At 36.2% G+C, this 11930-nt stretch overlaps 1 pseudogene; it reads left to right on the top strand.

The window, feature by feature from the left end:
* The first annotated feature begins 3415 nt into the window (after positions 1 to 3415).
* LOC149191302 (heat shock cognate 70 kDa protein-like) lies at positions 3416 to 5287 on the top strand (annotated as a pseudogene).
* Positions 5288 to 11930: the final 6643 nt, after the last annotated feature.

Here is an 11930-nt window from a genome sequence, read left to right as displayed (position 1 = left end):
GTACAAGTGTTGCATGCAGTCAATTAATCAACCTTAGGAATTGCACAATCCATTTTGGAAAATTTTCCTAGATAATAGGGGCCTAATTTCTCAAAGAATTGCACATGAAATAAGGGCTCAATCAAAGGCAAAAAATGACTAAGTCTGGGCAAGAGCTTCTCAGTGAGCAGAGAGAGAGGTTATTCACTTGCAGGTTGTGCTCAATTGAGAAAAGCAATTGTAATATATCTCTATTCATTAGATTAATGCAAGAAGACATTGGGGTTTTTAGTAAATTTCTTTCTCCAGGAAAAATATTGTATGCATGTGTGTTATTTCTTATTACATGTCTAAAATTTTTGTCCTAAATTTCAAATTAACTTCCAGAGAGCAGTAGAGTAGGTTTGTGTCTTGTGATTATGAGAAAACTTCATGAGTAGTTGCAAATCTACACCATAATTTCTACATGGTATGAGAGAATGATTCACAATAGAGTGGGAACTTTGAAGTTGTTTCTCAAGACATGTTCGAATTTGCAGTTCAGTGTAGCAGGATCTCTTCATAGCTCAAAAGATGACCTTCAACAGGTTGAGGTTAGAGTATGAATTGGAAGGAAACTCTAATTTCGTCGCATGGAAGGATCACATGGAGGAGGTATTTGATGACAATGGATTGCTAGAATACATCAAGAGAGATGTTGGAAAGCCAACAGAATCTGATGCCCAAAACCTTGCTAAGGCGAGGAAATATGTAGCTAAGGCGAGGAGAATAATATTGGAGGGATTAGGGGACCACATTATCACCAATATCCATGGTAAAGAAAATCCTTATGCAATGTGGTAGGCATTGACAAATCTCTTCTATAATATTAGTGACCACAAGAGGCTAGTGCTCAAGGATAAACTTTGAAATATAAAGATGCAGAAGAATGACATTATCTCATAGTATCTGAGCAGGTTCACAGAAGTTCATGATGAGATTGCGGGAGTTAGCGTTATTGCTTCAGAGGATGACTTGGTAAGCCTAGCCCTTCTGGGCCTTCCTAGGAGCTAGCGTAGCTATGAAGATTCAGTGAATGGAAGGGAGAAACTATTGAATTGGTAACACTTGTGGTCTAATTTGGTACAAGATGAAATAAGGTGAAATACCATAGATGGGACCTCATCCAAGGGCGAGGATGAATAAAAATTTGCATTGATTGGAAAGGGAAAAAGGGGAAAGGGAAGAAATTTCAAGCCAAACTAGAAACCAGTTAAAGGGGAAAGAATAAAGATTTGTCAAAAATCAAATGTTCCCATTTTCATGAATACGATAACTATACCACGAAGTGTCCACACAAAAATTCAAGCAAGAAGAACTTAGGAGGAGGAGCAGTTGAAGACTTAGCTTCACAGTTCGAGCTTGACTTTACCCTTATCACATGCATGTCCAACAAAGTGATGGGGAGCGTGTGGTACTTTGACTCAGGTGCATCATTCCACATGATAGGGTGTAGATATTTTTTTAGTGACCTGGTGGAGAAAGATATCCATATGCACATCAAGCTAGGGGGTGAAGGAAGGTACAACACGACCGCTATTGGGACAATCGCCTTTAATAGGGAGTCAAGTTTCCCTTTGACGCTCAAGGATGTCATGTTTGTTCTAGGCCTAAAGAAAATCTCACCTGTGTTGCAGTTTTGGAAGACCGTGGTTATGATTTGATCTTCAACAAAGGAAAATCATTCCTGAGACACATAGTGATGGGATAGGTGAAACATATTGGGGTTCGTGTAATGAACCTATATAAGCTAAACATGGAAGACTGTGTTGTATTAAGCACTAAGGAGGAGAAAGCGCAGGGTCACGATGTTGGTGAACTTTGGCACAAAAGACTTAGCCATTTCATCATGGCACGTTGAATATTATACAACAAATAACCATTGACCTCCCTAAAGGAGAACTTAAGCAACATGATGTATGAAAATGGTGTACATTGAAGAAATACACGAAATCCACATTCCATGATCAGGACAACAAAGCACATGTAGTCCTAGAAAGGATTCACTCTGATGTTTGTGGACCTTTCTCGACAGCCTCCACTGCCAAAGAAAAATATTTTGTCATTTTTATTGATGACTTCTCACGGAAGTGCTGGATCTTCTTCATGCGAAAGAAAGATGAGAAATTCTCAAAGTTTGTAGAATTCAAGGGACTGGTTGAGAAAGAAACTAGCAAGAAGGTGAAGGTTCCAAGGAGAAATAATGTAGGTGAGTACGTGTTGAATGAATTTAAAATTTACTTGCGAAAGAAGGCATTTGACGAGAGTTGACAACACCCAACAACCCACAATAAAATGGGGTGGCTGAGAGAAAGAACCATAGCATTGTGGGAGCAACAATGGTGATCTTGCATGACCAAGGCCTACCTCTGCATTTGTGGGCTGAGGCATGCAACACAACAACCTATTTGAAGAACTAGAGTCCTCATCAAATTCTTGGCATGATTACATTGTAGGAGGATTTCTGAGGGAAAAATTCAGATGTGTCACACTTCAAGATTTTTAGAGCCTCTTTTTACTACCATGTCTCCAAATATTCAAGGAATAAGCTTGAGCTAACTACAAAATTGAGGGTATTTTTTGGTTACACAGAAACTCCCCACAGCTATTGTGTGTACTTGTCATCCCTCAGAATGACAGTTGTGCGAAGGGATGTAAAGTTTGATGAGGATAAAGTGATGTGGTGCTCTCTTGAGAGGGAGCTTTAGATCCCACCAGAAGAGGAGCTTTAGATCCCACATAATATTAAGTAATATAATAATAATAATTATGTCATAAGGTGTTCCCCTCTGTGAAGAAATCCCCTAGTTGCCACACTATACTTTTCAACATTGTTAGATCTATTGTTAGATGATTGAAGAATGATCTATCGTAGGATTAACTATTATGGAAACCATAATATTTGTTATTGTTAATTTTCAATATTTTTAATTCTTTTTTGGTTATTCATTAAGGCCATGAAACCTCTTAGGTTTATCTTGGAGCTCGCAGCCGTTGGCCCTGCGAACCATGCAACCTCATAGGTTTATCTTGAAGCTCGCCGCCCTCGGCCCTATGAATAAGCCATGCTAAGCCATGCATTGCAGCCTCTTAATTTATCTTGTAGGTCGCAATCCTCGGCTTTGTGAATAAGCCATGCATTGTGGCCTCTTAATTTATCTTGGAGCTCGCAACCCTTGGCCCTACGAATAAGCCATGCATTATGTTTTAATGGAATTTTTAAAGGATTGATAATCATGGAGAAGATTGAGGAAGGAAGGTGGCATTTAGTGATAGTGGTTTGGTTTTATGTGGTGTGATTTGTGAGCTAACTCAGTATTTTTTTTTCAAATATTTTCTTAATGGTTGATGCTATTCTTGTTTACCTACATGAATGTTTAGGTCTTAAGTGTCATCAATGGCTTGGCAATCCCAAGTAATTGGTAAACCTTGTTTCAAAATTTTATGAAAAATAGGTTTGTCATTAGATTGTGTGTAAAATTTTCATTTGTGTTCATCTAAATCAATTTTTTTTATGTTATTGCAGATGCAAAATGGTTGATTTGTAGGAGGTTCTCTGATCCCTCCATTGTGAGTGATGCGAAATTATGGTCTTTCAAGGTCATTTCAGGGGTTGGCGATAAGCCCAACATCGTTGTAACATACAAAGGGGAGGAGAAGTATTTTGCAGCCGAAGATATATCTTCCATGGATTTAACTAAGATGAAGGAGATTGCAAAAGCTTATCTTGGGACCACTGTTAAGAATTTTGTGGTCATTGTTCCTGCACACTTCAATGATTCTCAAAGGCAGGCAACCAAGCAGGCAGGTGCAATCTCTAGGTTGAATGTTATGAGAATTATTAATGAGCCCATTGTTGTTGCTATTTCTTATGGGCTTGACAAAAAGGCTAGCAGTTATGGTGAGAAGAATGTTCTTATCTTTGATTTGGGTGGAGGTACTTTTGATGTGTCTCTGCTCACAATTGAAGAGGGTATTTTTGAGGTGAAGGCTACTGCTAGTGATACACATTTGGGTGGGTGAAGATTTTGATAATAGATTGGTGAACCACTTTGTACAAGAGTTTAAGAGAAAACATAAGAAGGACATTAGTGGTAATGACAGAGCCCTCAGGAGACTCAGAACTTCCTGTGAGAGAGCTAAGAGAACCCTTTCATCAACTTCCCAGACCACCATTGAGATTGATTCCCTATATGAAGGTATTGACTTCTATACCACTATTACTAGGGCTAGATTTGAAGAGATGAACATGGATTTGTTCAAGAAGTGCATGGAGCCTATTGAGAAATGCCTGCGGGATGCGAAGATGGACAAACGCTCAATCCATGATGTGGTTCTTGTTGGTGGGTCTACTAGGATCCCTAAGGTTCAGTCCTTGTTGCAGGACCTCCTCAATGGCAAGGAGCTTTGCAAGAGCATTAACCCTGATGAGGTTGTTGCATACAGAGCTGCAGTGAAATTTTTTATTTTGAATGGGAAATGAGAAAGTACAAGATCTATTGCTTCTAGATGTTAGTCCCCTTTCATTAGGGCTAGAAACTGCAGGTGTGGTTATGACAGTTCTCATCTCCAGGAATACTACCATCCCCACAAAGAAGGAGCAAGTCTTTTCTACTTACTTAGACAACCAGCCTGGTGTGTTGATTCAAGTGTATGAGGGTGAGCGAACTCGAACCAGGGACAATAACTTGTTGGGTAAATTTGAACATTCCAATATTCCCCGTGCTCCTAGAGGAGTTCACTAGATCACTGTGTGCTTTGATATCGATGCCAATGGTATCCTAAATGTGTCTACTAGGGGAAAAAACACTGGTCACAAAACAAAATCAACAATACAAATGACAAGGGTAGATTGAGTAAAGAGGAGATGGAGAAGATGGTTTATGATTCTAAGACATACAAGGCTGAGGATGAAGAGCACAAGAAGAGGGTAGAGTCCAAGAACTCTTTGGAGAACTATGCTTACAACATAAGGAATACCATTCGAGATAATAAGATTGCGGCAAAGTTAGATCCATCTGATAAAAAGAAGATTGAGGATGCCCTTGAACAGACTATCCAGTGGCTGGATAACAACCAGCTTGCAGATGCTGACGAGTTTGATGACAAGATGAAGGAGCTGGAGAACACTTGCAATCCTATCATTGCTAAGATGTACCAAGGCGCTGGTGCTGATATACCTGGTGGAGCATATGGAGCTGCTGGCTCTCCTGAACAGGGTTATTCTGCTGCTGCAGGCTCGGGGCCTAAAATTGAAGAAGTTGATTAATTATTTTTCAAACTTATACCATGTTAGAAGATGATAGAGAACACTTACAAACCAAGATTTAGAAGATGAATGGTTTCTCAATTTTGGTCATAACAATTGAATGTTACTGTTTTATTTATTTTAATTTTACTGTGATGGAATAATGAAGATTTAGGTGGATTGTCTCTCAATTTTAAACATGAGAATTGAATGTTGTTGTTTTGACTGATAAGAAGAAGAGGATTTGTGTTGGATAGTATATATCTTCATTGTTCTGTTAGAATACTTGAGAGCTATTTCATTTTTTCAAAATTCTTGCATTTCTTTATTGTTTTTGTATTGATGTTTTTGGGTTTTACAAATCAAGATTTAGAAGTGGAATGGTTGCCCAAATTTGGACATAACAATTTGTATGATTTGCCTCAAAATATTCTATATCTATTTTACTTTTATTATGGTGGAATAATGAGGATTTGTATTGTGTGCCTTTAAATATTTTATATCTATTTCACTTTTATTATGGTGGAATAATGAGGATTTAGAAGGTAGATTGTCTCTTAATTTTAGACATTAAAATTGAATGTTGTTGTGTTGACTTGTAAGGAAAAGAGGATTTGTGTTCGATATTTGAATTTTATTTTGTTTGAATACTAGAGAGTTTCATTCAATATCATATAATATAATATAATATGTGGAACTGCATACAAACTAGAAGTCGTCTCGGGCATATCCATAACACACCCATGCTAACAGAGACCAATTTCTAAAGATAGTATGCATTGAATATCAATCCATTTCCCCTAGCTGATTGAACGTAGAGGCAACTTGTGTAATCTCCATATGACTGGGATGTTAAAAAAGGAAGATACAGCTAGACATGTCAAATAAGGAGGCTAACATGTAAGATTGTTTCCCAATGGAAGGATTGTTGAACTGAAGACCACATCTTGGGAGCTCAACCAATAGGTTTCTCCAACCCATTTATTTCAAGTATATTTGCATATTGGAAATAAAATAAAGGGATCGTTGTAGTTATTTTCATGGTGAAAAAATTTAGATATCATCTCTATGTGATTTTCTTAGTTATTAATAGTTGCTAAACTCAATGGAAGTGTTACTTTGAGATGCCTACTTTTCATTGTGTATATTTGTTGAAATTAAATATGTAAGAGAATGCCTAGGAATTAGTGCAAACAAGACATCAAGTTATGATCACTAGGATAATCTGAAATGCAATATATAAGACTATGATAAGTCAACAACCCCTCCTTTGAAAGATGATGAAACTTCATTTTACAATGGCTATCATCTCCCTCCAATAGATATTAGAAATATTGTTGATACACCACCAACCCTTGCTCTACCTTTTTATCCTATAGAGATAAGATTTTATTTCTCAAACATAGGGCTTTACCTCCACTCTCACAGCTTGCAAGATTAGAAGAAAAGCTTGTTGGAACCCATATTGAGGGAAACTATTATACAATAAGACATATTTCATTTTACAATGGAATAGGGATCCATAAATTGATGGAAGTTGACACTCTAGGACTATAGGTTGAAGTATTTGGTTTCCCAGATGGTGCAAAGATCAATTTTATAAGTTGGGAGTTTATAGTTGTATGTTGCTCCTGATTGGATGTTTATTCTAGCATATGATTATGTGCAATAATTGTTTTGTAAAGTGTGGTGGACTATAGTTGACAACATGCCTTGATATGGTAGAGAAATGAGAACTAGAATGCAAAGTAACTGCATCTAAATTGGTTTAAATACTCATGGAAGTTAGGATGTAACAATGATTGTCTCTTTCATTTCAAGAAACAACTTTGACATGATGTATGTATTTTTTGTTGGTGTATGTGGAGAGAAATAGGAGATCTGGCCTTTGTTCCTCAAGGTAATAATGCCTTGAATTCTAAATGCCTCATTGAGCCACTTTATTGCAAGTGACAAAAAAAGTTGAAAATAATTGTTATCTCACCTCATTCGAAACAACGTTGATTCATCGACAAAGGAGATGAAGAAGGGTGAAGGACTTTTGGCTTTCCATTTTTGCAAGTGGCGACTATTAAGGAAATGCTGAACAAATTACTGTAGGTAGAGTGGAAATTTTGATACCCGAAAATAGGTGCTTGAAGTCATAGTGGCAAAGAGAATGATATATATGTCTTTTTTAATTTCTCATTGGTTTAAGTTTTCTCATAGTTCCCAAGTCCAATGTTATTTGTATCATATTTCTTGAGATTAAAGTTCACGAGTAAATTTCTCCCAAGTTCATACTTATGAATGTGAGCGTTCATACTTGAATTCCTAATACAAGTAAAGTTGGATTAATCCTTACACAAGATAATCACACCACCTCTCACTATCACTCTCATAATTTTGAGAGAGGATTTTACATCTCACATACATATAAGTTGGGCTCTAGATTCAATATGAAGTCTTTTCAATGCTCTCTTATTCATTCAGAGAAATCCTCATCTTGTAGGTATGTGGGTCAGGTCCTTACTTACTCTTACTGATGAAAACAAATATTTTCTTTTGTAGATGCTCGAGGTGGGATCTCTTGAGGCCTTAAATGACTACTTTTTTTGTCTCAACCTTATTTTGGACCTTGATTCCATAATTCACATACCTATTGATAATAAAAAAATTATAAACATAGTTTTTTACTCTCTCTGGTATGAAGTCCTAATTGGACCTCACAATATTTGGTATGAGAGGACCATTCAAATTTTAGCTCAGCTCCCATGCTTAGTTGTGTGTAAGTACTATGAGATGTGTTTAATCATTACAATGATGGGTGGACCTATTGGGCTAGTAGCTATACTGAATGCAAGAATGCAAGAATTCTAACCTATTTAAAGCGGGAAATTGATGAGAAAATTTGAGGTGATGAACTCATAGAAAATTACATATATCCACATTTAAGGATTGTTTATTATAAACCTGGAAGGCATTGCACACTTAGCTTATCAAAAAAATACATAGAATAATCTGGGAGCATCCTTTTGTTATGATCCCATCAGTTTAAAATTGTACTATTTGAAGATATTTTGTGATATAGTTTAGGTTATAAAATATCAATGCGATTTTTTCGCAAAGTGTCCAATTTTGCAAGACCATGTCTCAAATTATTTAGGATAGTGTGCTCATATTTGGTTAAATACACTATTTTTATATTTTGGAACTCATTTATATCACTTGGTTTAGTTTTTCTACCCATGGATCAAATTGAATTTTTTTTTTCAAATGAAGTGATTTGCAACTTTCCATAAAACTATGCCTAGGGAGCTAGATGGGAAAAGCCAAGATTTTATCGGACTCTTGAGACTAGCATATATATGTAAGCAACCTTCCACTATGATTCCATTATCCATAAATTTATTTATTTGAGGATCTCTAGAGCTATATTTTTTCTTAGTAAGGATCAATGTAGTTTTTGTTGAAAGGGTAAATATTGGAAAAGGTTGGATTGAATAATTATGGCTTGAACATGCTAACATTGGCATTTTCCAAAAAAAAATACCAAATCTTATGGAAAATGTTTATTCTATTTATTTTATTTTTAATATCCCTAAGCTAAATTCATAATGTGCATATGAATGGCTCCACAATGCTAATAACAACTTTGCATAAAAATATAGCCTAGACAAAGATTGGAAACCCATTGATTGTCTGACTTTGATAATAGGTTACATTTATGGGCACTCCTATCCTATGATTCCATTCTCTATAAATTACTTTATTCTAGGATGTGGGGAGCTATTATTTTTCTAAAGGCCAATGTTGTTTTTGAACAAAGTTGTAGAATTTGTAAAAATATAGCTTAAGTGATTATAGGTGGTATATCTATCTAGGACTTCGATAAAAAAAAATTATTCTCAAAGTTCAAGACCTGCTACACTTGGTCCTCAAAAAATATCATGGGAATGATCTCAAAACAAGCCCTAGAAGGACCTAAGAATCCTTTACTAGTGCAACCAAAAAGTTGGGATCAATCAAGCCCATGTATGCTCCTTTGTCCTACATAAGTGAATGATTTTGTCTCTCTGCAAACTCAGATTAAAGCCTAGAATCTCCCATGATGGTTTCCTCCTTAGAAAAACCTCATATTAGACCTCTAGGCTAAGGTCTTACCTCATGGACTGAAATTTCAAAAAATTGTAATGTTTTCATTATGACAGGTCTGAATTCTAATTATGAAGAGTACCTGAGTTTAGTTCTTTGCAGTGATCAATGAATTGTTACAAGAATTCTATCGAAATCCAATGCAATATGGTTAGAGGAGGTGGATTCAGTTGTAGGTTTGGTTGTGGTGAAGATGCCAAAGGTTGTGAATTTCATTCTAGCGGATGATGAGGACAATCACAATTGTTCTTCACTAAGGAAGAGCAAATTAGAATCATCTTATTTAGTGAAAGTTATACACAACAAGGGGGAATTGACAAATGCATTTGTGTCTTTCGATGCCATTGTTAAAATCATTTTCTCCTCACTGGGTTGTTGGGTTGGTTAGTTGGTGCTGGGGCACAATATGATGGAGACAAACAGGGATGGGATTCATCAATGTGAAGGATGTCATCATTCCATGGACCCTGTGATCCTTTTTCTCTGCTTATTTGCTAGTGTGGGTTGTTGGCTTGCATCGGGGTGGCCATGGTTGGGGCTTTGTGATTGTTTTGATTCCTATTAGATTCAATTTGGGTTATTCCATGGAGGCTCTATTGGTGGCCTTGTGCCATTTTCTTGATGGCTATATGTTAAGGTTTTGACCTGTTTTGTAATGGTTTGATGCCTATCTCTGCGCAGTAGAGAGATGCACCCTTTTCTAAGGCTTCTTTTATCTAGACCCACGTGCTTAGTTTTCTATATTAATAAGTGGTTTCACGTTGTTTAGGAATTTGACAGATGCACCCTTTTTTAAGTGTTCCTTTATGCAGGCTTGCATGTCTAGTTTTCTCTATTAATGAGTGGCTACACGTTATTTGGGCTATATCTAATGTTTCCCTACGAGGTTTCTTTGAGGGTCATGCGTGCCCCATAACTTGTTATTAGTCATATGTATGTTCGGGGTTATTCTTGAACATATGTTATATGCATGGTTATGTAAACATATTTTTATTTTAATCTACTAAAATAAGAATTATTTTATTATAATGATGTATCAAGAAGGGGAATTTAGTGAATGGATTTTAGGAGGTGTTTATCAATGTCTATTGAATTTAGGCTTATTCTTTAGTATCCCACAAGCACATATGCTATAGGTTGATTAAGTGGAAGCTCAATGCCATGATCCCATCTTCATCTATTACATGATGCGTGTTATAAATCCTCATCTAGGTGTGTCATATGATGTGCCTATCCATGAAGTGGGTTTCAATTTATCATGTAATGTGTGTTCTTGTGTCCTCATCTTGATTAGACACATTATATGTGCACCCCAAATTATCTATCCATCCATAAGTGAAGCCTTTATCACACCACATGCGCAAGGCAAACCAATTTCTATGCACTAACCAAATTGGCCAAAATTGACAACCCCATAAACTTTTTCCATTCTATTAGAGAACCAAAATAAGCAAGCAACATAGGGCAATGAATGTGAACTATAGCAATATTTGGATGCAAAATATTGGTACAATATCACTCCACATAAATGCTTCTACAAATCTTCTGAATTTGAAGTGAGCATTCAAAATAATGTTTCTATGTAAAATTTCAACCCAGTTGCCATCCATGTTGGATCCAATTATTTCTCAATGATCAGACTGAGGTCATGTTTTTCATGCATACACAATATATCCTTGGTCATATTCCAAATTCTCAAAAATTCCATGTGATTTTCCTCATTACCTCCAATTGACTTCATAAGCTTTGGAAATGGGACACATGTAAAATCTAGAATTGCATGTGTTACATTGTTCATTAGTCAACATGAAACTTGGATAGATTAAGTAATTTGATAAGGAGGATGATTAAGTAAAAAATATTTAAGTTACATTGCACAAATACTGATAATGTCTGGTGGAATCAATGCAAGTTTTAACAAGCTAGGAAGCAACACAAGTTTCAGCAAGTTAGGAATTCCCTTAGCAGGATGAACACCTAGATGAGAAGTTGTTCTAAGGTGAAATGGTGAAGGCTTCTTCTCAAATGGGGAAATTACATTTCAAAAAAAAAATTATGGATCAAGTCCATACAATTCCCTTAATTGGAATGAGCCTTAGCATGGTCAAGGCTTCTTCTGAAATGGGACGACTACATTTCAATTTTTTTTTTTATGGATCAATTCCATACAATTCCCTTAACTGGAATGAGCCTCTTCCATATGTTTGGCTATCATATGAAGCCATGTGAAGCAATATGGAATCAAATTTCATTGAGAAAATAATGTTATGAGCACTGCCACTCACCCCCTTCTCTTGCTGCCTTCCACGAATGCCCACCCTTACTCTCCACCCACCCGCTGCCCACCCCACCCCTTAGGTTTGGTAATTTGAAATCAACATAAATTTTTCTCTTAAATTTATTTCTTATTGATTCTTTTCCTCTAATTCTTTTTTTTTTTATGCATTATTGTGGTTTATTTAGGCATATTTCACTATGTTCAACTTGATTTCTTATTGCATTTATGGAAATTCGTCTTTAATCTTTGTAT

The sequence above is a fragment of the Pinus tabuliformis genome, chromosome 2_2 (genome assembly GCF_031772625.1).
Source record: "Pinus tabuliformis cultivar Carrire ecotype Pingquan chromosome 2_2, CPIR1, whole genome shotgun sequence".
NCBI classification, from domain to species: Eukaryota; Viridiplantae; Streptophyta; class Pinopsida; order Pinales; family Pinaceae; genus Pinus; species Pinus tabuliformis.
This window is presented reverse-complemented; position numbering and strand designations above follow the sequence as displayed.